The sequence below is a fragment of the Triturus cristatus genome, chromosome 4_2 (assembly GCF_964204655.1).
Source record: "Triturus cristatus chromosome 4_2, aTriCri1.1, whole genome shotgun sequence".
Classification (NCBI taxonomy): Eukaryota; Metazoa; Chordata; class Amphibia; order Caudata; family Salamandridae; genus Triturus; species Triturus cristatus.
This window is the reverse complement of record NC_140586.1, coordinates 174,465,722-174,492,714: the sequence shown is the minus strand read 5'-3', so window position 1 is coordinate 174,492,714 and position 26,993 is coordinate 174,465,722. Positions and strand designations below refer to the sequence as shown.

Here is a 26,993-nt window from a genome sequence, read left to right as displayed (position 1 = left end):
CTGCAACTCTCAGCATGACAGGCTGGAGGATGTTGCACTGCCTGGCAGCTGTGGAGGGTGAGGCCCCTGAGCTGCGTCAAACTTGTGTGGCAGGAGCGCTGCAACTTTATGCCTAGGGGGACCCTGTTGCATCACCTACATCTGGAGGTTCCCCAGCGAATTTAGCAGTGACTGCTGTACCCAGGCTTGTGAAATCCTGCCTGGCTGAGGTACCTGCTGGCTGAGTCACATATTCAGAGAGAGCATGGTGGATTGAGCCCCAATGACAATGTCCAGGTGAAGAGAAGGTGGGGCACAGAGTGGAGGGGGCCCAGGGTCGAGTCAGGCCAGGCCCTTGGGCGCGCAGCTTGATCTGCCATCCCTCACTGGGAAACACGGAATATGCTTGCCACTGTTAGCTCGGAGAAGGCCTGACCCCCTGGTAGTGAGCTCTTGGGTGTATGAGGGATTACCATTGGTGCTGCCTGAACCAAGATTTCTAGATAGCATACGCCTGACTGGAGGACAGGGGCTGGCTGGCCACACTGCACTGCACCGCATGTCATACATAGTGCCTGGGCGTCTGACACAATGCTGGATCGCCTGCAGATGGGGGCGGCGTCGACATTTGACCACTCCTCCTTGTTGGTGAACTGAGCAGATGGGCATCGCTGGCCACCAGAGCAGGTGACAGTGAACAGCCTGGACTCCAAACTAGACTCTGTACTCGCAGTGAGGACCTCCCTCGAACAAACTGACACTTTCTTTGAGGGTCGCATAGACAAAATTACAGTCGATTTCACCCTGGAATGTACAAATCATCACAAGCTGAATTACAAGGTACACGACATTGAGCAAGAACTGGCCAAAGTCCCCCCGAGTACCCTGAGTGCAGCATTGGAGATGTTGCAGTTAATGGTGAATGTGAAGTCACTGGCAAGAACAGTGGATGATGCGGAGGGCTGCTTTCAGCGTAACAACGTGAAGGTGTTGGATCTGCCTGAGGGAGCAGAAGGGGCATATACTGAGACATGGTTGCGTGACCTACTGCCAGCAGGTGCACTCTCCCCATTCTTTGTTGTGGAGCAGGCCCATCGAGTGACGGGGCGTGCCCGCTGCTGAGGACAGTTCCTAGACCCTTTCTCTTCTGCCTCCTACAGGGATCATGACGCTGTCCTGAGGGGGGTACGCAAGCTGGGGGAGATCAAAGTGGATAACACCACAGTTATTTTCTTCACTGACTACACCACCGGGGTGCCGAGGCAGAGGGGTTCATCTCTAGTGGTTAAGTGATGCCTCCGAGGGTTGGGCATCAAAAACTCCCTCTTCTACCCGTAAAGGCTGCGAGTGATCTCAGATGTATACACACAAACCATTGACGCCGCTGAATAGGTCTGGACCTGGCTGCAATCCACTGCTTGCCAGGTGCTGCGGACAAGAAGTGAAGGATCTGCGCAACACACTGTCATTCGTGGAGCCAGTCGTATTGGGAGACATAGGTGGAGGAGGAGTCCCTAGCACAACTACAAGCCACTCCCAAACTGCAGCAGGTTAACCAAAAGAGGCGGAAGAAGCTGCATGCGGCGCCAACGATGCGCAATCGCACTCAGAGACAGGATGGCGACAATTCCCCTGAACGCTACCCCTGTGACGTGGGCTTCACTGCGACGTGGTCATCTGGTGCGGAGTCTGTGCAGCCCCAAGATATGACTCAGCAGATGACAGATAACTTAATTTTAATGTTAACTAGTTGTGCTTCGCTTCTTCTTCCATGGTTACAGACAGCTCCGCAGTCTCTGGCTTTTTGTGGTTCCTGGTCTCCAGGTACTGTTGCCGAAGTTCCAGTCTACCGAGGTCAGCACTTAGAGGGGATCAAGTCCAGTCATCAACCATAGGGAACGGAGCAGTTGTTCAGGTGAGCGATGCATGTCAGGGGTGGTGGTGATGGTCTCCTTGGTGCTCCTAGCTGAAATGGTAGGAGGTCCATGGCGTCATTGGCTTTGCAAAGGATGAATTGTGGGAGTTCTACTATTATCAAAGGGCCCTAGAGGCTCTCTTGCAATGGTGTTACGTCACTTGTTTGACGTTCCGGTGGCACAATGTGCCACAACATGTTTACAAGACCACGTAAAGCCACTTTACGTGGCTTTTCATGCCCTCGTAACTATGTGGCCCTTTTATTCTTTAAACAGTGTGAAAAGGGCATTCAATGGTTGTTGCTGTGGGCATTCTCACGTCAAACCAATGGAATCTGAAATATTCCCAGGTTTACGAGAAACCGTAAACCTTTGGAATGCGACAAAATCTAACACCACCTTAAGGGTGGCGTTTGGGAGGCACTACGAGGATAAATATTTCCATTTCTCCTATTTTTTCACTTTTTCTATGTGTGCAGCATTCTGCAGCACACAGAGAAAGGGGAAATACACTGGATTGATGGGTTTTGTGCAGGTAGGTGTCCCTTCCTGCACAACATTAATCAGTTTCCCAACACAGTCACCCTTGCACCATTGCGCAAAGGTGCCTGTGCTGCCGCACGGCAGCCATTGTGCACCAACATGGATGAAAAGACAGGGGGGGTTTATTCAAGAGTCCCTTGCAACAGTTTAACGCCACCGGTGCGTCATTTTCTTAAAGTACTTGCAGTGTGAATTTTGCCCCACATTGGGCCTTATTTACAAAGTGATGCATCTAGGCATATGCGTGACCTTGTGAAGCCCTGTGCCACATTATACCTGCGTCTGGTATGATATATGCAGGGTGGGTGTTCCTACCCAACAAAGCCTTGTAGGAGTGGCGCAGTGAAAACGATCAGATTTCACTGCGACAATTCTAGGACGCCACTGCATCAACACCTTACGCCTGCTTCATGGCAGGTGCAAGGGTGACACAGTGCCCTAGGGATAGGCCTGCCACATACATTGCTGGAGTTGTGTTATGCTTGCGACACAACTGCAGCAAAGCGTGTCTTTAGCACCAACAGATACGTCAGGATTCCAGACAGATCTGTCATTGATTATGACATGGAGCGCCGTACAGTAAATACGGCGCATCCATGGTTTCACAAGGGGGGACAGTGAAAGTGTTGCATCGCTATTTATCGCAGCGATGCATCACTTTTCATTAATGTAACCCAGGAATGCGCCCTATCTTATTGGTAGGTCACATTCCTGACCTTTTGTTTTGGCGCAGGGCAGCGATATTCCTTGCAGTGCTGTCCAGCACCCAAACAGTTTATAGGTGGACCCAAGTGTTTGCACCAATTTTATGACCAGATATTTTTGAGCCTTAAAAAACTGCCTCTAATTTGACTTAGCAGCAGTTTTTTGGGGGTTTTGCAACATACAAGGAAATCCTTGTAAATATCGCGTAGAGTGTTTTGTGGGAATTTTTACACGGGAACGCCTACCTTGCATCTCATTTTCATTACGTTGGAAATTTTTTGCTAACTGGAGTTAGCTGCAACTTATAAATATGTCAATTAAAAAAAAGCCGCCGTAACGTCAAAAAATGGACACTACGGCAATGTTAAGTTCTTGGAAATATGCCCCTCTATTTGAATCAGATGGTCACTTTCTGGCCATGAATCAATACCAAAATCAAGTTTCCATTGGGGCAGAAATATTGCCACAAATGTGTAATCAATAATTACCTTCCTGGGACCCATGATGTGTGTGTGAGTGGATCTAGCTGAGTTACAGGATGGAGGTGAAGGGAGGGTGGGCTTCAAATGGTCTAAAATTGTAGTTTTGTAGTGCACATAAATAAGTGCTTTCTCCTTTTAGAGTTTCTGGGTTGCATCATTCTCCCTTGGAATTCCCCGAATAGCATTGGCCCAACCTTCATGACACATCAGCATTTCAGTAAAATAAATAACGTTCCTTATTGTACGCAGCAAATGAGACATAGGTTTTCTCACACATGATGTCTGCAGACTAACACATACATTCGCAAGAATTAAAGAGTTAATTGATCTCATAACTTTAGACCACTCCAGCTTCACCACCATAACAAAACCTTCTATTGCATGTACGCTAGACACATTCATACTCAAAGATGACTTAGAGTACACACAAAGGTCACTCACTGAACTAGCTCTATTACACTTATAAATAATTGCCCCTACTAAATTACCAAAACTAATATTTGAAATCAGGTCACTCCCCTAAGTCACCTAGAAATACTGAATATCAAACATAGAAAGTACGCATTTGTGTCAAAATCTTTAAGCAGTCTGTTCAAAGCATTCAAGGCGACAGTGGGAGATCCAGAGAAGGTGGTGAGTCCACCAACAATATTGCACTTGTAAACATCTGAGTAATGTGGAATAGGGACTAGGGGCCATATGTAGGAAGCCAAATTGAGATCGCAAACGCTGAAATTCGCAGAATTTCAGTGTTTGCGATCGCAATTTGGGCAGTGTGCTATGTAGCAGACAAAAACCCACTCGCAAAATAAGGAATCGCAAACTTTGCGATTCCCTATTTTGCGAATGCATTTAAGGAATCCCAAATTGCGATTCCTTAAATGCAATGTAGGAAGCACCCAAGTTGTGCGATTTTGGCTTAAGGAATCGCAAATTACCACCAACTTCAGGTTGGTGGTAATTTGCAATTTGTTTTAAAAATGCACTTTTTTGCATTTTTCAAAGTGCCATGTGGCGCACATACATGCCCTTAGTGCATGTATGTGCGCCACATGTGCACACATGCTTATTTCAGGGGTGCCACAGGGTGTCCTATTGACACCCTTGCAACCTTGAAATTGCATTCTCAATTTGCGATTCTCTAATTGGGAATCGCAAATTGAGAATGTCTTCCCATTCATTCCTATGGGCCTTCTAGCCCATAGAAATGAATGGGAAGGTATTCCTTATTTGCGAATCTCAATTTGCGATTCGCAAATAAGGACTATGTAGGATTCGTAAAATATTTTGCAAATCCTACCTACATTGCGTTTTGCGATTCTCTAATTGCGATTCCCTAAAAATCGCAATTGGAGAATCGCAAAATCCGTTTTACCTACATATGGCCCTAGGACTGTTGACTAATGCTAAGGCCAACCGGGACTAATCGCCTTTCATATCGGTTAATTCTGGTTGGGTGTCCATGCCCTGCCCCCTCTTTCTCGCCTCTCAGATTATTCTCAGTGGAGGCACCTGGGTCCCTCTAATTGAAACAGGTCCTGAACCATGTCTAAAGGCTGATCCTATTCTTTGACAGAGCACACCCATTTCTCCTTTTCATTGACTCTTTGATGTACCGCAGAATCGCTGGATACAGCACTGATTGTTCTTTATTGATTTTAATTCCTAGCTTTCCAAAAAAGGCTGTTTCTCTGATAATATGAGTGACAATTAATGTTCTGTGCCAGATAATGCAGGTTGAGTGATTATTTGAGCCACAACTCATCTTAATAACAGACAACTATGTCGATATTAGAAGACTTTATGTAGTTTGGGATTTTTATATTATTATCTAATTTGGAACGTAATGCCTCCCTCTAGAGATATCTTCAGGCATATGTAAATGAGATCTAGGGTTAGATATACAGATATACATACTTATGTACATATTATCATCCAGACTTAGTGGACTGACATCAGAACCTCCACTGACAGGGTTGTATCTTCCTGCTAATCAGTAGACTCCCGAATACTTTTATCAAAGACTCTTAAAGACAGGAAAGCTATCCATCATGCAATCAACGATGGGTGTCAAACTATTGAACACTTCCATTATGGAATTCTTAACAGAGATCTCATTTGTGCACAAGGTGGCGGTTCTATTGCTTAATCTGACAGAAGGGTCACCAGTGGTTTCAGTTGATCAACAAGTCTATGTAAATATCATCATGCCAGCACCCCATAAAGTTTCAAGTTCAAATTTAAATCTCCTAGTCATTGCTGGATTGCCCAACAGGAAAGTAGAATAAATTAAAATCAGATCTTGGTAAGATTTATTTAAGGTTGCCACAGAATCCTTATCGCTTGCCGTAGCTGGTGAAAAGTTTGTACCTTTTGGATTTAGGTTGGAATTCAACAGATTATGTTCATCTGCATTTACCACCTGTGCACGTGAGCGGTTTGTATTGTGAGAGGATGTTTCTGTACAGTTGGTGGCAATAAGTTTAACCCAAGTGGTAAGCAACAACTCTATCCTAAGCTAATTTTTCAGGGTCAGTTCTGTCCATCACTATCTAATTTTTCTGAATTCCAGTTCACGGCTTCGGAAGTGGACTGTAAAGCTGAATGTAAGATCTGAATGAGAGACACTACAGAGATCTTTATTTTAAGTGTCCCTATCGATGAAGATCCAATGTTGTTTAATGTGTTGCCTCGCTTTCATCCCGAGACACCTTAATCGACTCAAACAATTCTCTGTTTAGCTGTCCTGGGAGACATTTTGTTTGATGGCGAGACGTAGGTTGACATTCTGATTGTTGTAGTCTTATATTGCTTTCATTTATTCATTTGATTGACACGCATAAGAACAATGATTTGTAGGTGAAACGATCTGGACTGGAGATAGTATCTGTAATTGAGTACGGTGGTCACCATTGGTAGACGACGTGCTTTGGGGGCAAAACTTGGGTTAGCAACAGGGGACAAAGACACCAAGTTCAGATCCAAGGCTTTGGGGGCCACACAAAACATTTTGTACAAGGTAACAGCAAAGCTGGTGGCAGCACAATGTCACAGAGCAATAATTCTGGCCCATGGGCCACTGACTTTCTAGCCAAACAAAATATTAATAATGTACTTTATGCACTACATGCACCCTGTGTGCGTTGCCATGGCACCAGCATTTGATGAGGTCAATGGAGTTCCCTGGCCACTCAGAGCGCAGTTGTGGTAAACGTCGCCGCCCCTTTACAAAATGTCAGCACCCCGCTACAGCTAACTCCGGTGGGGGTTGTAACCCCTGAAACAGTAGCGGTACTGAAAAGTAACAGTGCGGTCCCTCAGGGTAATAGAAAGACATGCTCCCATGTTCCCAAGTTATTTGCTGTTCTGTTCTGTCTTTTTCCATCGCCCAAAACAGTTTCCTTGAATTTTAGACTCAGCTCTTAAAATTTGCATATTTTCACAGAATGTCCCTCAAGGTTGATTTTGACAGCTTGCAAGTCTGACAGTAACAATGTTTACAAAACTGCAGCGCTCTGCGACATGTCCCGGCAGCAAGGCGAGTACTGCAATGTTCTTTGTGCTAAAATATGCCGTCTCTGCAAAAATGCTCTTAATTACATTCCAAACCGAGCTGCTCGAGGAAGGGAAGGCTTGTAAATGGAATTGGAAATTCCCTTCAGTGACAAACACCATTTCGAAAAGACATGCCGTCAATTTGTCTGTTTTTTTTATTGTGAATAATTCAAGTTAGTGACAATAGTGGCATCTTTTACCACCACGCCTGCACTTTCCCAAAGAGACAAGAAAGCGCTATAGGCTTTTATGTATGGAAAGGTCGCCTAAGTGCGCAATGACAAAGGCCTATAACATAACATCTAAATAAAAAACAAGTTTGGATGAAGCTTATGTGCCTGGTATTTTTATGCTGCAGGGAAAATAGGAAAGAGTGCACACAGAAAACACATGTAAAGGTGCACTTGCTCTCAGAATCAGCATACAAACCAGAACTCTCTCTCTCTCTCTCTCCCTCCCCCTCTTTTTTCAGCCATGCTTCTTCTTCCATTGGTCTGTTGTTGTGTCATTCACATTTTTCTTCCGCCCACTCCAGCATACAGCATGGGACACTGAAGCAGCCCACTCCAGCCATTGGTTACATTCACTCTGAGTGAAGGCACTCTGCCCTTTCACAAGGAACACATCTTTACACAAATTACACGTCTGTACACAAACTACTTATCTTCAGGGACAACTATAGAAATGCCTGTTTTTTGAGACCCCCCCAAAAATGTTTTGCTTTTAGCCAATATTTTATTGGCAAAACCATAACAAACAAAAAACAAGCATTGAAACAGTCAAAAGGCTGGTTACCATCACCAGACCTACTGACTTTGCCATTGCTTGTTTGTATTGTCTGGTGTGTTTAAAGTCCTAAATGAATAATGGAATAAACAAGACAGGACTACAAGTGCCTGAATGCAAAGAAACAAATATTCACTGGATGAGCCACTCTTGCACAAAACCGGGAAACTCAAATTCATAGTAAACAAAATCAAGCTGGACCCATATATTACATACAGGTAATATGATTTTTAGAATCAGGGGAGGACCAGTACACCAGGATGAGTAGAAGGTAACATTTTACATATGTATCTGCCATGTATAACATTTTGGACAGAAACGTTTTACAAAAGAAACCATAGAGCTGTAGGATAGTGCGACACAGTAGCTAACAAAGAGCCAGACAAGGTGCATTGTGGATTAACTACCCCAGCTGTGTGGATAACATTGGCGATGACTCACTCACATCTTAGTTCTTACTTATGCCTAGTGGGATAAACAGGCATAACATAAAAATATTTATAGCCTTGTGGGGCGAGGGGGAAGGTAGTTCCTTGGCATTCTATAGTTGCAGGAGATGATATTTCAATTCTTTTTTGGAAAGCTAGAGAGAGGGAGAGGCTCCCACCAATGTCTGCAGGTGTAGAATTCCCCTTGAGAGGCTCTAGTAGGTACAAGCAAAGGACCCTGGAGATGGTGAAGTGAGCCAGGGGTAGGAATGGGAGATTATGGTTGCAGTTCTTAAATTATGAGTTTGAATGTGGTGGTGTAAAATGTAAGATAGGAATTCAGGAACAGTGACAGTTATATCTTTGAACTCAAATGTCACTGGTTTGTATATGGCTATTTTTTTGGCACAGCAGCCATCTTGGTGGTGATATGATGACGTGGGAGTGTGCCTGGGTAGATTATATAGGGTTTTAATGGGGAAGAGTTGTTCCTCGTTGTTTGCAGTAGACATTAATTGACGCTCAATAGTATACCAGTGCAGTAGTCCAGTCTGAGTACTAGTGAGTTGATGACTGTTTTAGCTATTTTGAACAGAACAGTTGGCAGATCTTACGTGTGTTTATTATTTGATATTAAGCAATGTTGGCTGTAGAAGTCATGAAAGCTTCTATTTCTATTGCAGGTCGATAAAGTACTCTAAGTTTTTTAGTACAGGAGGTAAATACCAAGGTATGGGGGAACTGAACTATATCAGGTTGAGAAATAGGAAAACGGAATGTGTTTCAATAAAAAAATTAACCGTTTACATTTCATTTTTTAAGAGTAGGCAGTGGTCCATGGGAACACTGTCTGCTCCTAATTTTTGTTTTTTACATTCTCAAGGGGGAAGGTTTCTCATGGAAACCCCTTCCCATTCGCGAATGGTTCACCACCTTCTTTGAGGGCATGTTCAAATATTCATATTTATTTACTGGAATTCAGCCGCAAAGCATTAATACATACCACTGCTTCTCAGTATTTAGAAAGGAGGCCATATACACGCGTCTTCCAAATACCAAATTGGTATTTGGTTGCAAACCCAAATTGTGATCTGGTAACATGTTACCGAATCGCAATTTGGGTTTGGTACAACAGAAAAAGCCTTTTTGTAGTAGCAAACGGCCTAATTCTGCGAATATGGCAGTTTGGAACAGCAAAAGAGCTTCATACATCTGGCCACTGATATCTATTCATTTTCATATTTTAGAAACAAAGGGGAGTCGTCTAGGCCATAGTTGGAATGGGAGTCAGGGTCTACAGTGGGTTTGTTTAACATATCGAGAACCACTGAAGATCTGAAGCATGATGGGAAGGTTCTAGCTTTGAGGGAGGAGTTAGATAAAGAGCTTCACCAGAGCAGAACCTGGGAGGGGAGAGCAAGAGCCTTGGAGGTTTGAGGGCTCAAAGGACCAGATGGTGTGTAACATTGATGGAATCAATTTGATTGCTGGTATTAGTTCATTAGAAGATGCTGTGATAAATTGTGACAGTATATCTGAGTGAGGTTGGAGGGTGCAGAGGTGTAGGATGTTAGAAGAGGTGCAGCTAAGAGTGTAGGGAGTACTCACCGCATACTATTTTAGGGTAGTTGGCTGATGCAAAACGATTAACTGTAAAAGATGCATGTGTGGTGATCCACCATGGCGGCACGAGTTCATTGTTGACAGTGCGTGGAAGTGGTTGTGGGTGACAGGGTCGGCCTAGGGCAGAGAGCAGGCCGAGCACCCAAATTGAAGTGGCCTGTATTAGGGAATCTGAAAGCTAAAAAAGTGACCCATGTTAGCCAACAGATCCACTACATTTGTTTTGCAAGGTATGGAAGCCTGCATGGGTTTGAGCTTATTGGGGGCAATATTTGTTTTTAATATCATAGAAATCAATAATGAAAACTGGCCCAGCCGACCATAAAACAGACCCACTTATAGCCAAACACCAGCCCACATACTCACCAGTCAGACCAGCCCATCAGGCGCTGTCCGATTGCCCTATAGGCCAGTCCGATACTGCAGGACCTGCCATTTTCAGGGGCATTTGGATAGTATATTCAGAGTGTTTGTAGGTCTCCTGGTCTATTATGATTAAGGCTCCCTGTTTTCCGTTTTTACTGATTTTTACAGATAAATACTGACAGAAACCATTTATTTTCCTGTCTGTATTTATATGTAAATGTGGATAAAAACGGAAATTACTCTCTTTTTTTGAGTGATTCTGAATACTTTAAGTCGTGACTGTCAAGCCAATAGCTGTGAAAATTGACAAGTAAGCAGTTAAAAAATAAAGAAATTATTGTTATTAGGCTTTAACTCCAGTAGATATGCAAAGGTTGATACTAAAATGTTCATATTTTCATAAATGTGTATTGATTTATCATCTGTGGGACTTCATATTATAGAAATCTGTCATATATTCAGATAAAAGTTTACTTTTATTGTTTAAATAAATATGGAAATGTACTATTTTTGCTTCATTTGTCTCACAGAACCCAAAATAAAAATGGATAAATACAGATAAAATTAGCAAAAAATAAATATGGATAAATACAGAGGGAAATGTCAAGAAAATAAATACCAATAAACCAGGAGCCCTAATTATGATCCTGTACAGGTACATGACTCCACATAAGGAAAAATATAAGAATCCGCTCAACCTCTTCAGCCAATTGAAGTATCTTTCAGCACACCTGCTTGCACATGTGCGTGCATGCACACACACACGCAAGCACGCACACACACATACACACACACACACATTCCAAAGCAGAATCCTATTTTAGGCTGATATGTGACACAGTGAACTCGCTTTTTCAACAGAGAATCAATAAACATAAAAAGATGCTATGGGTCTTTTCTGTTCTGTCAGCAAAGGCCTAGGCTGTGCTGACAATCCCACAGACAGCAATAACACAGTATGTAAGTAAACACCAGCAAGATCCAAATAGAAGAACATAGAGCACAGAAAGGACTAAACACCACAAACTAAAATTCAATCAGACACTTTTCTTCTTAGTAGTTTCCAAGATGTTTTGCTCACATTTCTGTCTTTTCTATCAAACCTTATTGATATTGATTGAATTATTTTGCGATTGGTGTTAGGCAGCTATTCGCATTTCCACATTTGCATCCCAGGGCAATCAGGGCAGACCTACATTTTGGTAGAAGGCCTGGCATTGCCAGCACACTACCGCCATCTTGGATAGCTAGTGGTCTAACTGCTTTCTCCCACGGTCATGTGGTGGACTGCAGATCCCTCTTAGGGTCAGATGCTGCTAGCCACACTTCTGACTACTTTGATCCTGAACCTATTTGAAGCTGACATTTTGTTAATTGCTAGCAACTGTAGACATTTGTATTTAGGAGTCCGTTACCTATTTAATAGGGGCGTTGGCTTAAATTTCTGACCTGTCATTTCAACGTTATATACAATGAGTGCATTCATTTGTGAGTTGATTTGAAGAGTTATACACTTTTCCAAATTCACTGCGTAGGGCAGTCAGCACAAGCCGCCCTTTGGTTGCAGGCCTGACGTTGCCAGCATACTACCGCTATCTTGCATAGGTAGCAGTCCTGCCAGTGCTTAGTTTGAGCCAGGGGTTGCTAGTGAGGGGCATTGGCGCTTATTTTTGGGGACCAGCACATATTTTTCCATATTAGATATTTACCAAGTGCAAGAGTAGGAAAAACACATAGGTCGGGAGGACAGAGGAAGGAAAAGACAGCAAAACCATAACAAACAGAAAGCAGGAACCTGTAACACCGAGGAAAAGGGATAGGAAGTGGATTAAAGACTACCAGCCTTGATATTCAACACGCAAACGTTTATTTGTACCAGCCACCAGCTTCTGGGTAGAGCTTAGGGCACTGGAACTCTTTCTTTCCCAAATTAAGCACTGGGTCCAGGTAATCTCTTTATAACGACAACTGCTCTGTGGCCAAACAGCAGACATTTGGAGCGAGGTACCTAAGATGATCCTCCCTGTGCTTGCCACGCCTAGACACCGACAGACATGATTCCCAATCTCATCAGCTACTGGTACAACTATTCAAGTCTATTCTCTTTAGAGTGCCATCCGCACTTAGACGCCTTGTCAGGGGTAGTAAGTGCTGCATAAATGCAATTACAATACTATACAATCTGAAAATAGCTAACATAATTATACTTTTAGGCGACAATTTACACCCCACCAAGCCTCTCTGCATCCGGACAATGACTCGGCACCAGTGTTACTCCGTTCCTCCACTCACAACTCAGGACCTTCATGATTTGGCCCACCCGCCTTCCTCACGCTGAACACTGGACCGCTTTTTAATGCTTCAACACGGTTCCTCAACACCCTTGATGGACTTCTAAGATTCGCCTATGCTTACTCTGATTGGTGACACCCATTGCGGTTCCTGTGTTTTCTTCCTCAAATTCTCATTTCTGGACACCCGCCCGGTTGGATTTATCACCGGCTTGCGGCCCATCCCATTGAAATTCGCAACTCTTTCAGCCCTGAAGAAGTCACTGGATCACTCCCATAGGTGACGAAACACGTGTCGGCTGGATGTTTTTTCGTGTTACATTAATTAAATTTATTTCAACTCATCATTCTGGTGTGAACCTCAGATTCTGTTATTGACACTGGACATTCCATGACTATACTCTGACCCCAACTATGTGTGCCCGTGACTTTGTTGCTCAAGCCTCAGGAATAGGTAAACTCATTAGCCTGGACAAAACACAGAAAATACTATCACACCCCCTGCCATGCTGGTTACCATTCGCCCTGTCATCAAGCAGAGACACCAGACTCTGGATCTGTTTCACTCCCCAAAAATTAATGTATTGCATCCTACAGACACCTGGCTAAATCAGAGTAGCTCTCTTCTCTTCCATGAGCGTGTTCCCCTGGAATTCAGAGTTTTCAGGAAGGACCGGGGACATCCAAATCCCTGGTGCCAGCCCTTCATATGTACCAACAGCCCATATCAATGAGCTGAAGTGGAGAAAAATCAGCTATGATACACCCAAATAATGGGAAGGGCACAACCTGCACTTTTCTCAAGCAAACCTGCAACTCAATCTGGATGTTGTGAACTCCATACTCACAGCTGCTTTCGACCGAGTGCTGCTAGTGGAATCTCCAAAAAAGCTCAATTGTAACTAATTCACACATAAACCCTTGGTTACAAACAGGACCAATGAATTATGCCATTCCATGGCTGCAGCGTTTCTGCATATCTCAGAATTTGCTACATAATCCTGCAGAATCTGCAGATTTTTACAAAAAATATGTTTCTAGCTGAAACTGATCAAAAGTTACTAACATTTCAGTGAAATGTGCTGCTTTGAATTAGAAACCCCTATGTAAAGGTTGACTGGTCAGCTTTCATTTCCTAATTACTGTATTTGGGTGTTAAACTTGGGGAGAGGATGTAGCCGAATGGCTAGGGCGGTCGACCTCAAATATGGGGAACCGGGTGCGAGTCTCTGCAATGACGCTCAACATCCTGTGATTCTCGGCAAATCACTTAATCTCCCCGTGCCTCACAAAAATAAATGTATCCGTCTGTAAAAAACTGGTGCTCATGTAAAGCGCTCCGATACCCGGGTCAAGTTTGCATAAAACTCCGAAAAATAAAAAAATTTAAATTAACTGGTACTAATAAAAGAAAGCATTTACCCAGATAGTGTCAAAACATGAAAATGCTTTTACAAAATTATGAAGTAAAACTGGCACAAAATGTGCTGCATTAAGTCACATAAATTGCTTTTTATTGCCAAATAATTTAGTCAACTCTGCCATATAATTTAGTCCTCCCCTGTTGCATAATCCCAGTGGCCTGGTTGCAGAAAAACTAGCCAAGTTTAAATTGAAGGTTTTCCAAGCTGAGAGGGAATGAAGGAAAAACAATGCCTCTGAAAAGTGCTTAGTTTGTAAAAGAATAAGAGCAGGAAACCAAAGTTTTACTCGGAAACCTGCAGCTGACGCTATTGAATGTGTGAACACCAAGGCTGAGTAGTCTTGATTCCACCTTTTGCTACTGTAATCCACCACCATATGCTCCCTGCCTTTTTATGTACTCTTGCAGATTCCTGCTTTCTCCCTTTGTCACATTTTTTCATCTTTCTCTTCCTTTTTTCCCCCCTATGTGATTTTCTCTCTCTTGTTCTGAGTCAAAGTTTCATGAGAAAATAATAAGTGCATAAAAATAAGTGACGGTGGGCACCACCTTCAACTACCTGCTCAAATTAAGCACTGCCCTGAAGTAAAAAAACAACCCAAGGGTTGATGCCTCCTATAAGCAGCTGATTACAAAGTCCAAATCCTGCCCCTTCCATAGCAATCCCATATCCAATTAAATTGACAAAATAGTTGTTTCACATAATTGTGAATTCACAGACCTCCAAAAGCCGTCCAAGATGTTTCAATTCCCTGCTTTTCGTAGATATTGCTCAGTATTGGAAAGAAAAATTGGAAAATAAATTATACCCATGCCCTTTAGACACATAAAAATAGCAGCAGACCACCCGCAAGAGTACCTTGGAGGCTTACACCATGATTACCAAATCCCATTGTTCTCCGTCGGGTGACCTACTCTCCCGGCAGTGGCATAATGAAAACTAATGCCCCCCCTTGCAAAATTTGAAGAGGGTCCTCTGAGTCTCCCATATCTCACAGCAATCCCTTCGCCTTTGGCTGAATGGGGGCACCCTCTCAAGGTTTGAGGGGCCTCAAAAGGATCGGGGTCCCAAGTGGCATAATACAAAAAGATGGGGACTATGGCAGAACATGCTTAGGGGACCCTGCATCTCCCATATCTCAGAGGTATTCATTGGCCTTGGACTGTATGGGAGCCTGTGAAGGTTTGGGGGCCCCTTAAAGGGTTGGTGGCATCCCTGCAGCACAGGGACTGAAAGGCCTGAGTTACGCCTCGGGGGGGGGGGTGTCTGCGCCACAGGGGCTGTAGAGGCTTGGGTAAGACCCCTGCTCTCAGGTTAAGACAGCTCCACCAGAACAACTACTGGTAAAACAATTCTACCACTCCCTAGAGCAGAGGTTTTCAATCTGTGTGGCGTGCAGACCAAAGGTCACATTCAGTAATTGAATCAGTTCATTCATTAGTAATGTTTACACATGTTAACACTGTCTGGACAAAGGCTTCATCTCATTCCTATCAGTGTAAACTCAAATATAGCAATAGGCAACAGAAATGAGTAGTAGAGTGAGTAGTAGAGAGTGAGTAGTAGAGAGTCGTAGTAGAAAGTGAGTAGTAGAGAGTAATAGAGAGTGAGTAGTAGAGAGTAGTAGAGTGAGTAGTAAAGAGTAGCAGAGAGTGACTAGTAGAGAGTAGAAGAGAGTGAGAAGTAGGGAATAGAGAGTAGAGTAGTAGAGAGTGAGTAGTAGAGTGTAGTAGAGTGAGTAGTAGTGAGTGAGTAGAGAGTAGAGAGTAGTAGAGAGAAGTAGAGAGTGAGAAGTAGAGAGTAGTAGAGAGTGAGTAGTAGAGAGTGAGTAGAGAGTAGTAGAGTGAGTAGTAGAGAGTGAGTAGTAGAGAGTAGTAGAGAAAGAGTAGTAGAGTGAGTAGTAGAGAGCAGTAGAGAGTGAGCAGTAGAGGGTGAGTAGTAGAGAGTAGTAGAGAGTGAGCAGTAGAGGGTGAGTAGTAGAGAGTAGTAGAGTGAGTAGTAAAGAGTGAGTAGTAGAAAGTGAGTAGTAGAGAGTGAGCAGTAGAGAGTAGTAGACAGTAGTAGAGTGAGTAGTAGAGAGTAGTAGAAAGTAGTAGAGAGTAGTGGAGAGTGAGTAGTAGAGAGTAGTAGAGAGTGAGTAGTAGAGAGTGAGTAGTAGAGAGTGAGTAGTGAGTAGAGAGTAGTAGAGAGTAGTAGATAGTGAGTAGTAGAAAGTGAGTAGTAGAGAGTGAGCAGTAGAGAGTAGTAGACAGTAGTAGAGTGAGTAGTAGAGAGTAGTAGAAAGTAGTAGAGAGTAGTGGAGAGTGAGTAGTAGAGAGTAGTAGAGAGTGAGTAGTAGAGAGTGAGTAGTAGAGAGTGATTAGTAGAGAGTGAGTAGCAGAGTAGTAGAGAGTGAGTCGTAGAGAGTGAGTAGTAGAGAGTAGTAGAGTGAGTAGTAGAGAGTAATAGAGGGTAGTAGAGAGTAGTAGAGAAAAAGTAGTAGAGAGTGAGTGGTAGAGAGTAGTAGAGAGAGAGTGGTAGAGAGTAGAGTAGAGAGTAGTAGAGAGTGAGTAGTAGAGAGAGAGTAGTAGAGAGAGTGAGTAGTAGAGAAGTAGAGAGTGAGTAGTAGAGAGTGAGTAGTAGGGAGGAGAGAGTGAGTAGTAGAGTGAGTAGTAGAGAGTAGCAGAGAGTGACTAGTAGAGAGTGAGTAGTAGGGAGTAGAGAGTAGAGAGTGAGTAGTGAGTAGTAGAGACTGAGTAGTAGAGAGTGAGTAGTAGAGAGTGAGTAGAAAGTAGAGAGTAGTAGAGAGTGCATAGTAGAGAGTAGTAGAGAGTGAGTAGTAGAGAGTAGTAGAGAGTGAGTAGTAGAGAGTGAGTAGAAAGTAGAGAGTAGTAGAGAGTGAGTAGTAAAGAGTGAGTAGTAGAGAGTAGAGAGTAGTAGAGAGTAGAGAGTAGTAGAGAGTGAGTAGAGAGTAGTAGAGAGTGAGTAGTAGAGAGTGAGTAGTAGAGAGTAGTAGAGTGAGTAGTAGAGAGTAGTAGAGAGTAGTAGAGTGAGTAGTAGATAGTGAGTAGTAGAGAGTAGTAGAGAGTGAGCAGTGGAGAGTAGTAGAGAGTAGTAGAGTGAGTAGTAGAGAGTAGTAGCAGAGAGTAGTAGAGAGTGAGTAGTAGAGAGTGAGCAGTAGAGAGTAGTAGAGAGTGAGTAGTAGTAGGGAGTGAGTAGTAGAGAGTGAGTAGTACAGAGTAGAGAGTGAGTAGTAGAGTGAGTAGTAGAGAGTAGCAGAGAGTGACTAGTAGAGAGTAGTAGAGAGTGAGTAGTAGGGAGTGTAGAGTAGTAGAAAGTGAGTAGAGAGTAGTAGAGAGTGAATAGTAGAGAGGGAGTAGTAGAGTAGTAGAGTGAGTAGTAGAGAGTGAGTAGTAAAGAGTAGTAGAGAGTGAGTAGTAGAGAGTGAGTAAAGTAGAGAGTAGTAGAGAGTGAGTAGTAGAGAGTTAGTAGTAGAGAGTGAGTAGCAGAGAGTGAGTAGTAGAGAGTAGTAGAGTGAGTAGTAAAGAGTGAGTAGTAGAGAGTAGAGAGTAGTAGAGAGTGAGTAGAGAGTAGAGAGTAGTAGAGAGTAGTGGAGAGTAGTAGAGTGAGTAGTAGAGAGTAGTAGAGAGAATAGTAGAGAGTAGTAGAACGTAGTAGAGAGTAGTGGAGAGTGAATAGTGGAGAGTGAGTAGTAGAGAGTGAGTAGTAGAGTGATTAGTAGAGAGTGAGTAGTAGAGTAGTAGAGAGTGAGTCGTAGAGAGTGAGTAGTAGAGAGTAGTGGAGTGAGTAGTAGAGAATAATAGAGAGTAGTAGAGAGTGAGTAGTAGAGAGAGGGTGGTAGAGAGTAGAGTAGAGTGTAGTAGAGCATGAGTAGTAGAGAGTAGTAGAGTGAGTAGTAGAGAGTAGTAGAGAGAATAGTAGAGAGTAGTAGAACGTAGTAGAGAGTAGAGGAGAGTGAATAGTGGAGAGTGAGTAGTAGAGAGTGAGTAGTAGAGTGATTAGTAGAGAGTGAGTAGTAGAGAAGTAGAGAGTGAGTCGTAGAGAGTGAGTAGTAGAGAGTAGTGGAGTGAGTAGTAGAGAGTAATAGAGAGTAGTAGAGAGTGAGTAGTAGAGAGTGAGTAGTAGAGAGAGGGTGGTAGAGAGTAGAGTAGAGTGTAGTAGAGCGTGAGTAGTAGAGAGTAGTAGAGAGAGAGTAGTAGAGAGTAATAGAGTAGTAGAGGGAGTGAGTAGTTGAGAGTAGTAGAGTGAGTAGTAGAGATTGAGTAGTAGAGAGTAGTAGAGTGAGTTATAGAGTAGTAGAGAGTGAGTAGTAGAGAGTGAGTAGTAGAGAGTAATAGAGAGTGAGTAGTAGAGAGTGATATATATATAGGGGTGCCGCTCGTAGGCTTGGACATTGCTTTTAACTTCCGACACTCTGTAATCGTTCCAGAGCAGCAGACCGGCCATTACTGAGGAATGAGTGTTTTTAAAGGGAATTCCATCGTTGGGACTGCGAGGACCAGTGCGCTTCGCGCATCCAACAGTGACTGCACCTGGGGCCCTCTTCCCGACTCCTCCTTCTGACTATTTTAGGCACGCCCAGTCTCGCGTGAGCAGGACGCGAGCGGGGCGAAGCCCGGGCAAAGGGCGGGCCCGTTTAAGCCCGTTCAAGCACGGACAAGACCGGACCGGGCCCCCCTCTTGGCCCTTGCTGAGCATATAGGTAGAGGAACGAGGTAATGACACCAAGGGTCATGCGGAAGAAAACCACGCCGTTATCTCCTATGGTCCCAGGTACTTTGGATAGTTTTCTCATTAGGGCTAACTCCGTGGTTAATAATGAGTTAAACATCTTAGAAAGACGCCTCTCAGAGGGGATCGAAAGCACCAGAAGATCCTCCTTGGGCTTACTTGCATCTGCTAGATCTCCAGATGATTTGGACGACTCACATACTGCCCTAATGGATAGTATTGACCAAACCATCGAATCGGTCTTGCAGGAGCTTAGGACTAGCATATCCTCACGGCGAGACTCGCTCCAGCCTATTCCTGAGTGTGCATCTGCCCCCACATCAGAAGTTGTTTCAGATGTGGGGAGTGAATCTAAGTCGGTATGCGCACGAGGCCCACGGGAGGGAGCCGTTCCTAAAAGAAAATGCGTGAGGAAGTTCAAGGGGGGAAAAAGGCTAAAATAGATTCCCCTCTTGATGCTTTAGCGGTAATCCCACCTGTAGTGGATACCCGGCCAATTGTAATTCCTAATGTAATACCTATTTCAATTCCTGCACAAACCCTCTCCCAATTGCAGCCTCCTTTTTCTATTTCTGGAATGGTGTCTGGAGAACGGGGGATTGCTTAATAAATACCCTTGCAAATGTTTTGAAGGAATTTTTTGACCCCTTGATGGGCAGATTTGACATTATTGATGCTAGATTAAAAGATATAGAAATGGTTACCGGGGCTATTGATAATTGTATCAGGAATAATGGTATGACTCAAAGTGTGGCTCAAATGAATATGCCCGAACCTCTGCCGTTTACTGCTACTAATTCTGCTGCCCTGTTAAAACCTGTAACAGCAACCCAAAGAATTCCAATAGGTGTACCCCCACTCACCTTAAATCTTCCACCTCCCACTACCGTCATATTGCCACTCCTACAGAATCAATCATCTTTCTCTGTAAGGTCTTCCAATCTGTCACCTAAATTAAATTTATCTAAATTAGGGAAAACCTCCAACGAGAATGGTGGTATCAGTAACCAAGATTTGGGTAGTTCAAGATCGAAAAATGTTGTGAATCTCCCACCTGAGGCAGCTCCCTACGTAGTAGTCCTAAGTGGAGTCCCAGAGCTTCCTAATTCGGACTTAGAAACCTATGATTCCTTAAAAAATAAAGTGACCAGTTGGCTGAATACCCACAGGCCTCTCCCTCTGAATATGAGAGCTGACGTCTTGATGGTTAGGAGGGTTAGCTGGCTGGGAAATACCTTGAAGAAAATTAAGGGTGACTGCATTCTGGTGAATTTTAGAAATCCACAGATTGTGTCACATATTTGTAATTGGATGGGGAATATAGGAGGCTCATCTATTCAATCCCTCCCATTGTCCTTTTTCTATTCACCACGAAATACTTATACCCACGCAGGGAATGCTGAAGAATGGACAAGGGTGGGATCCACATCCCAAAGTAGAAGGCATAGGCACATTCGGTACAATGCGCCCATTTTGGATGATTATTCTGGTTATAACAGGTTTAGCTGCCTCGAGGAGGTTGACTGACTGGAACGGGAGAATGGTGTTAGGGGGGACGAAGGAGGGCCTCACTGTGTATGCTCGCAGCCGGTGGTTTCTGCCCCTGATAGTGGGCATTCTAGACAAATCCCGAATCTAACTAATGAAGTCTCTTGTAAAAACTCCCCTGTTACTTTTAACGCCCCATCCCTACTAAAAATTATTTCCTGGAACATAGCTGGTCTCCCTAACAAGCTTATTTGTCCTGAATGGGGCTCATTTATAGACCTTCAAGATATATGCTGTTTCCAGGAAACTTGGGCCAGGGAAGAGCAATTCTGTTCCGGGTTTGCCTCATTTTCAGTCCCTGCCAGTTGGGGAGGAAGGGGCCGACCGTCAGGGGGTTTAACAATCTGGGTCGCTATCAATTTGGGTTGCAGTGCTAGTGTTCTAGATACAGGGTCTGACGATGTGCAGTGTGTGCTCTTGGACTGGCAGACTGTCTCTCGATTAGCCGTGATTAATGTCTACTCAAGACCTATGAGTCTCTCCGCCGAGTCAAGGGTTATTGAAGAGCTATCTACTGTGCTGGCCAAGATTCCTGATGGTACTATGTTAGTGGTGGGTGGAGATTTTAACTCTCACTTTGAACCACTGGACGGGTTGCTGGATGCCATAAATCAGGAGGTTGATGATTTATGGAAAATCCCACCGGTGGTAGGCCCAACAGTAAGATCTTGGACACCTATGGCTGTCCAAATCACATCCCTGGCATTGGCTCATTCGATTAGGGCATGCAATGGACGAGCAAAATCTGATAACCCCTCTAGGCCTACCTTTAACAAGCCAGGGAGGGAGGCTCGACTTGATTATATTTTTGTCCAATGTAAGGAGTGGAACCGAGTCCAAGATTTTAGGGTGGTCCCCAGGGGAGAGAGTGACCACAATCCCCTGATCCTGGATTTTTTATTACTAGGTTTGCGTAAGGGTGAACCTTTATTGCAATCTGATAAATGCAATAGGGTTATCCTGTCCAATAATAGACGCAGGGTAAGATGGGACAAATTGGCTAGCAACCCAGATGAACTATCTAAAGTATACGCTAGGGCTAGTCCAGTATTGGAAGACATGGCTGCTCTAATTGGGCATCAACCTTTGTCTGATTTTTACGAAAAACTGGCCGAACTTAATAAGGCATTATTCCTGAGCCTAACAGACATCTTAAATCCCCCAGCCCCTTGTGGGAGAAGGGCACGAAGAAAGCACCCCTGGTATAACAGGGCATGTAGACTAGTGAAGAGTGAACTGTTGGATGCACTGAAAGATAATGCAAATAGGGATGTTATCCAACATAGGAGATGAGTATATCGACACCTAATCCACCACGCCAAGCTTGAGTGGGGGAATGAGAACTGGGCTAGGTTAACAACTGCCTTAGCGGATAGGGATGCGAGGAAGTTTTGGCAGATTGTGACCACTGGTTCAGCTGAACCTGATCCAGCAGTGAACCCGAACATTGCCCCAGAAGTATGGGAAGATCATTTCAGCTCCCTGTATAAGGGGGACTATTCCTGAATGGAGGTTCCTTCGGGCGAATTACTGATGAGTGACACTGTTGACACAGTGGTGATTAGCTTCACCCTGGGTGAGGTTCAGACTGCTATATCCAGGCTGCCTGCGGGTAAAGCTCCAGGGTTGGATAGGGTTCCCGGAGATCTATATAAACATGAACCCAGAGTATGGGCGCCCTATCTTTTAATAATATTTAATGCAATCTCTGGGGGTATGCCGGTCCCTTCTACTTGGCTGGGAGCACAGGTAATCCCTATCTTCAAGAAGGGGTCGCCCCTGTTCCCAGTCAACTATAGGCCTATTAGCCTAATAGATGTAGCCCAGAAACTTTTTGCAAGGTTGATCCTAGACCGCCTCTTGGATTGGATGGACGAATCTGAGATTCTGAGCCACTATCAGGCGGGTTTTAGAAAGAGTGTATCGACTACTGATCAGATTTTTAGATTGGGTATGCTCTTCTGGAAGACGGCTAAGGTGGAGGGTGGCTCCCTATACACCGTCTTTGTAGATCTGCGTGCGGCCTTTGATTTGGTCCCACGTAGGAAGCTTTGGATTGTATTACGGGATTTAGGAATGCCATCCCCCCTTTTGGATATTATAATACGACTCCACACTAATAACTTTGCAAAGGTCAGGTGCGGGAGAGAAGGTAACTTGTCATCTAGCCTCCCCGTTGATAGGGGTGTTAGGCAGGGTTGCGTCTTGGCGCCAACCCTGTTCTGCCTCTATGTAAATGGAGTTATCTCCCATTTGAATGCGGTCCCCAATAGAGACGCACCAAGGCTCGGTGGCATAGGGATATCAGCGATTATGTTCGCTGATGATACCCTGTTACTCGCTAAGACTCCAATGGGTATCCAGCGAGTCTTGGATGGTTTTGTCTCTTTTTGTTATGATCAGGGGCTGGAAATAAACACGGCCAAAACAAAGTTCATGATCTTTAATCCTCCTAAGACTTCCTGTCCAAATCCGATTATAGATGGGGTCAGCCTGGAAAGAGTCCAGACGTTTGAGTACCTGGGATTGACCCTAAATGAAAATCTGGTTTGGGTCCAACACCAGATTAATTTCCAATTAAAGTTAACGCAAAAGGCGGGGGGGGATTATTAAACTTTGGAATAAATCTCAGACAAAACCCATTGGACCGCCACTTGATATTTATAAAATGCAGGCACGAGGGGCAGTAACCTATGGCAGTGAATTGTGGGGACACAATTGTGCCCCTGCAATCATTGCCACGGAAAACAAGTTCCTTAGGAATCTACTCTCCCTACCTACTAGTTCTCCCCTTCTTCCTCTCAGGCTTGACTTGGGAATCAGATCTATAAAGGAGGAACTAGGCTTAAAGCCCTTAACTTTTTGGAGGCGTCTTTGGGTAACCCCTGAACTTAACATTTACAGGCAAGAATTTTTAGAACTATTAAAATATCCAATCATACGGAAACTCCCATGGCTAAAATATATAAAGGATGAGTTTGAGAGGCTGGGTTGTTCTCTTCTATGGACAAATCCGGAAGAGGCTTGCAGAAACATATCCCGTAAAGACCTGGTCAGTATGTATTATGACTGTAACCTGTCTGTTTGGTTATTGAGCGACAAAATGGGGTCAATGTCGAGTACATTTTTACTAATGAAAGATCATTATAAGATGGAGACTGTCCTGGATGACATTAACCCCATCGGTCTCAGAAAATTATTTCTCCAATGGAGACACAACTCCCTACCAATTAGAGCCCTTACGAGCAGATGACACCCACCAACTACTAAAAATTGTCCTGCCTGTATTGAGGAGCTGGAGAATGATATTCATGTAATGTTTTTCTGTCCTTCTTATATGAAGCCTAGGAAAAAGTGGATTGTTCCCTTATGCAAAAAATGGGGGTTCAGGCAGCATTTGCACGCCTATCGAATATTAAAATCTGATCTATCCCCATTAACTGTTTTTGCTGTTAGCAAATTCTTAGCTGCAATGTGGAATATTAGAAGAAGCCTAGTGATATAATGAAACTACCTCCACTGTACATGACTATTCAATTGATGGATGAGATTCTTTGTTGATATCCTCTACAGGCAATGGTGATGATGTTTTTTTCCTTGGTTAATATTGCTATTTGAAGATGTATTTCTTATACTGGAAATTTGATAATCATCTGTTTTATTTTGTATTCATCTCTTTTATGACATTTTTAAAGTCGAAATAAAGATAATGAAATGAAATGTATATATATATTAAAGCTCCTGGGTTGCCCACGTGTAGGAGAGCACTCTGGAAACAGCGATACCATTTAGACGTCCCAGTGAAGTAAATGCGGCCAGACGCGTTTCGAGGTAAATCTCTTTCTCAATGGCCATTAGCCTATGTCCTACGGCCGTGCGTCACACCTTTAACACGCTGCAACTGCTTCCTGATAGGCGAGTGTTTTTCATGCAGCCCTCACATGATTGTGGTAAATGTAGTGCGGCACAAATTAGACCTTACATGGGTGCCGGAAGACTAGGGTACCATATGCCTGCCCTGGATGGGCTTCTTCCCCTGGAAACATCCCAATTTGCGGTACTGGTTCCCACATAGCACAGGGGCAATGCCCAGTTAATGTCCCGCTTCCAATCTTGCGGTGGTGCTCTCCTCGCGGCTGGACCTGCCGCGTAGAAATTAAAGCTCCTGGGTTGCCCACGTGTAGGAGAGCACGCTGGAAACAGCGATACCATTTAGACATCCCAGTGAAGGAAATGCGGCCAGACACGTTTCGGGATAAATCTCTTTCTCAATGGCCGTTAGCCTATGTCCTGCGGCCGTGCATCACACCTTTAACACGCTGCAATTGCCTCCTGATAGGCGAGTGTTTTTCGTGCAGCCCTCACAGGATTGTGGTAAATGTAGTGCGGCACAAATTAAACCCTACATGGGTGCTGGAAGACTAGGGTCCCATAAGCCTGCCCTGGATGAGCTTCTTCCACTGGAAACATCCCAATTTTCGGTACTGGTTCCCACATAACACAGGGGCAATCCCCAGTTAATGTTCCGCTTCCAATCTTGCGGTGGTGCTCTCCCCGCGGCTGGACCTGCCGCGTAGAAATTAAAGCTCCTGGGTTGCCCACATGTAGGAGAGCACTCTGGAAATAGCGATACCATTTAGACGTCCCATTGAAGGAAATGCAGCCAGACGCGTTTTGAGATAAATCTCTTTCTCAATGGCTGTTAGCCTATGTCCTACGGCCGTGCGTCACACCTTTAACACGCTGCAACTGCCTCCTGATAGGCGAATGTTTTTCATGCAGCCCTCACAGGATTGTGGTAAATGTAGTGCGGCACAAATTAAACCCTACATGGGTGCCGGACACTCGCCTATCAGGAGGCAGTTGCAGCGTGTTAAAGGTGTGACGCAACCCAGGAGATATATATATATATATATATATATACACACACATATATATATTACCTACTGGTGGTGGCCAGTAGGTAGTTCTAGTTAGGACCTAGTTTCCATAGGAAGAGCGTTTTTCTTTTGCCAATATCTTTGGAGTGGGTTTAATGAATCTTCGAGAAATTTTCAAAATGTATACACCACTCACTTCAGCTGCTGTGTTGAAAGTTTTGGGGTGATTTGTCAAGCGGGGAAGAGATAAATGGTGGGGTTCCAAAACGCTTTTTCTCCATGTTAATTTCCATCGGAAACTTTAGATACGACTACAGCCCGAACTGCTGAACGGAATGACACAAAATTTGGTGAAAAAGTAGCTCTTGGTTCAGAAAGTACTCTTTTTTTTAAATGGTGTAAATCTTTTCAGTAGTTCCTGAGAAATGCAAAGATATCTCAGATATACAACTGTGGCCGAGGTGGATCCGCAAACCCTCCCGATCTCGTGCCTGTGATCTGATTGGCTGCCAACACTTCAAACCAGGAAGTGTTGACAGCCATCTTGTGACTCGGTTGAATGAAGTTACACGAAAAAATATTAAAAAACAAGAAAAGGGGGCAGGGTAGACACACTCTGATCCCCTAGGCCTGTTCAGGGAGTCCCACAGGGACGCCCAGGGCCAAAAGAAGGCAAAAGACAAACAATTGATAGACGGAATGCAGAACAAATCAAAACATTCACCCCCAGTCAAGATATCTGGGTTAAATCCATCATTCTTTTGCTCACCATGCCACCTCAGTTTAGACCTGCCACATGCAAATCAATCTCGACCCTGTGCCTTATTGGAACAGTCGAGCCCGAACTGCTAAGCCAGGTCCTCCCTGGACCAGAAACAAGCATCCTAAGACCGGTTTCGGGGTGAAACCCCGAAACCGGTCCTAGGATGCTTGTTTCCAGTCCAGGGAGGACCTGGCTTGGTAGTTCGAGCTGGACTCCCATGAGGCACAGGGTCAAGACTGATTTGCATATGGCTGGGATCAAACTAGAATGGCATGGTGAGCAGAAAAACGATGGATTTAGGCCCAGATCTCTGTACTGGGGTGAATGTATGACATTGTTCTGCATTCTGCCCATCAACTGTTGTTTTTGCGGGGGGGGGTGGGTTTCGCGGTGACACCCCTGGGACATTGTAGTTTGCTATGGGGTGGCAGGAGCACTGCTCCCACCATCCCATAGCAAACAAGTGCTCTGGTTTGAACAAGCGAGAGCATTTTTCTCTCGCTTGTTCAAAGTGGAGCACTTTGCTTTTTACACCCAGAGACCTACATCTTAACAACTCTCTGGGGGTAAAGAGCAATGCTAGCTCCCGCAGGAACCAGCTGGGGCAGCGGGGCCTTCAGGCACCCCGCGGTCCCCAAGGAGATGGCCACGCCACAGGGGATGGGTTCCCTGGGGTCGAAAATGGCACGGAAAATAAAAACATAAAAAATGGGTCAGACCACATGGGATGGGGTCCCCAAGGCCCAAAAAGGGTCAAGGGGAGGGGGGCCACACAGCGCCTCTTCCTAAAATAAAACAAATGAAAATGAAAACAAATCCAGCAACTCCCTGGAGGCCCTGCCCCGTTTCTCTACTACTCTGCAAACACGTGCTCTTGGCTGGGGATGAAGCCCCCTTCGCTGGCGAGGGTCCTTAGGGGCCAACTAGGCCACTGTTACCTCCAGTGAGCCCCACACAGTGGCATTGCTGAGAG

General features: G+C 44.4%; 1 protein-coding gene across 1 annotated transcript in view; it reads right to left on the bottom strand.

Annotated features, from left to right (window-relative positions):
• LOC146833288 (inactive dipeptidyl peptidase 10-like) overlaps positions 1 to 26,993 on the bottom strand; it is a 574,623-nt gene that overhangs the window by 334,483 nt on the left and 213,147 nt on the right. The window lies entirely within an intron of this gene.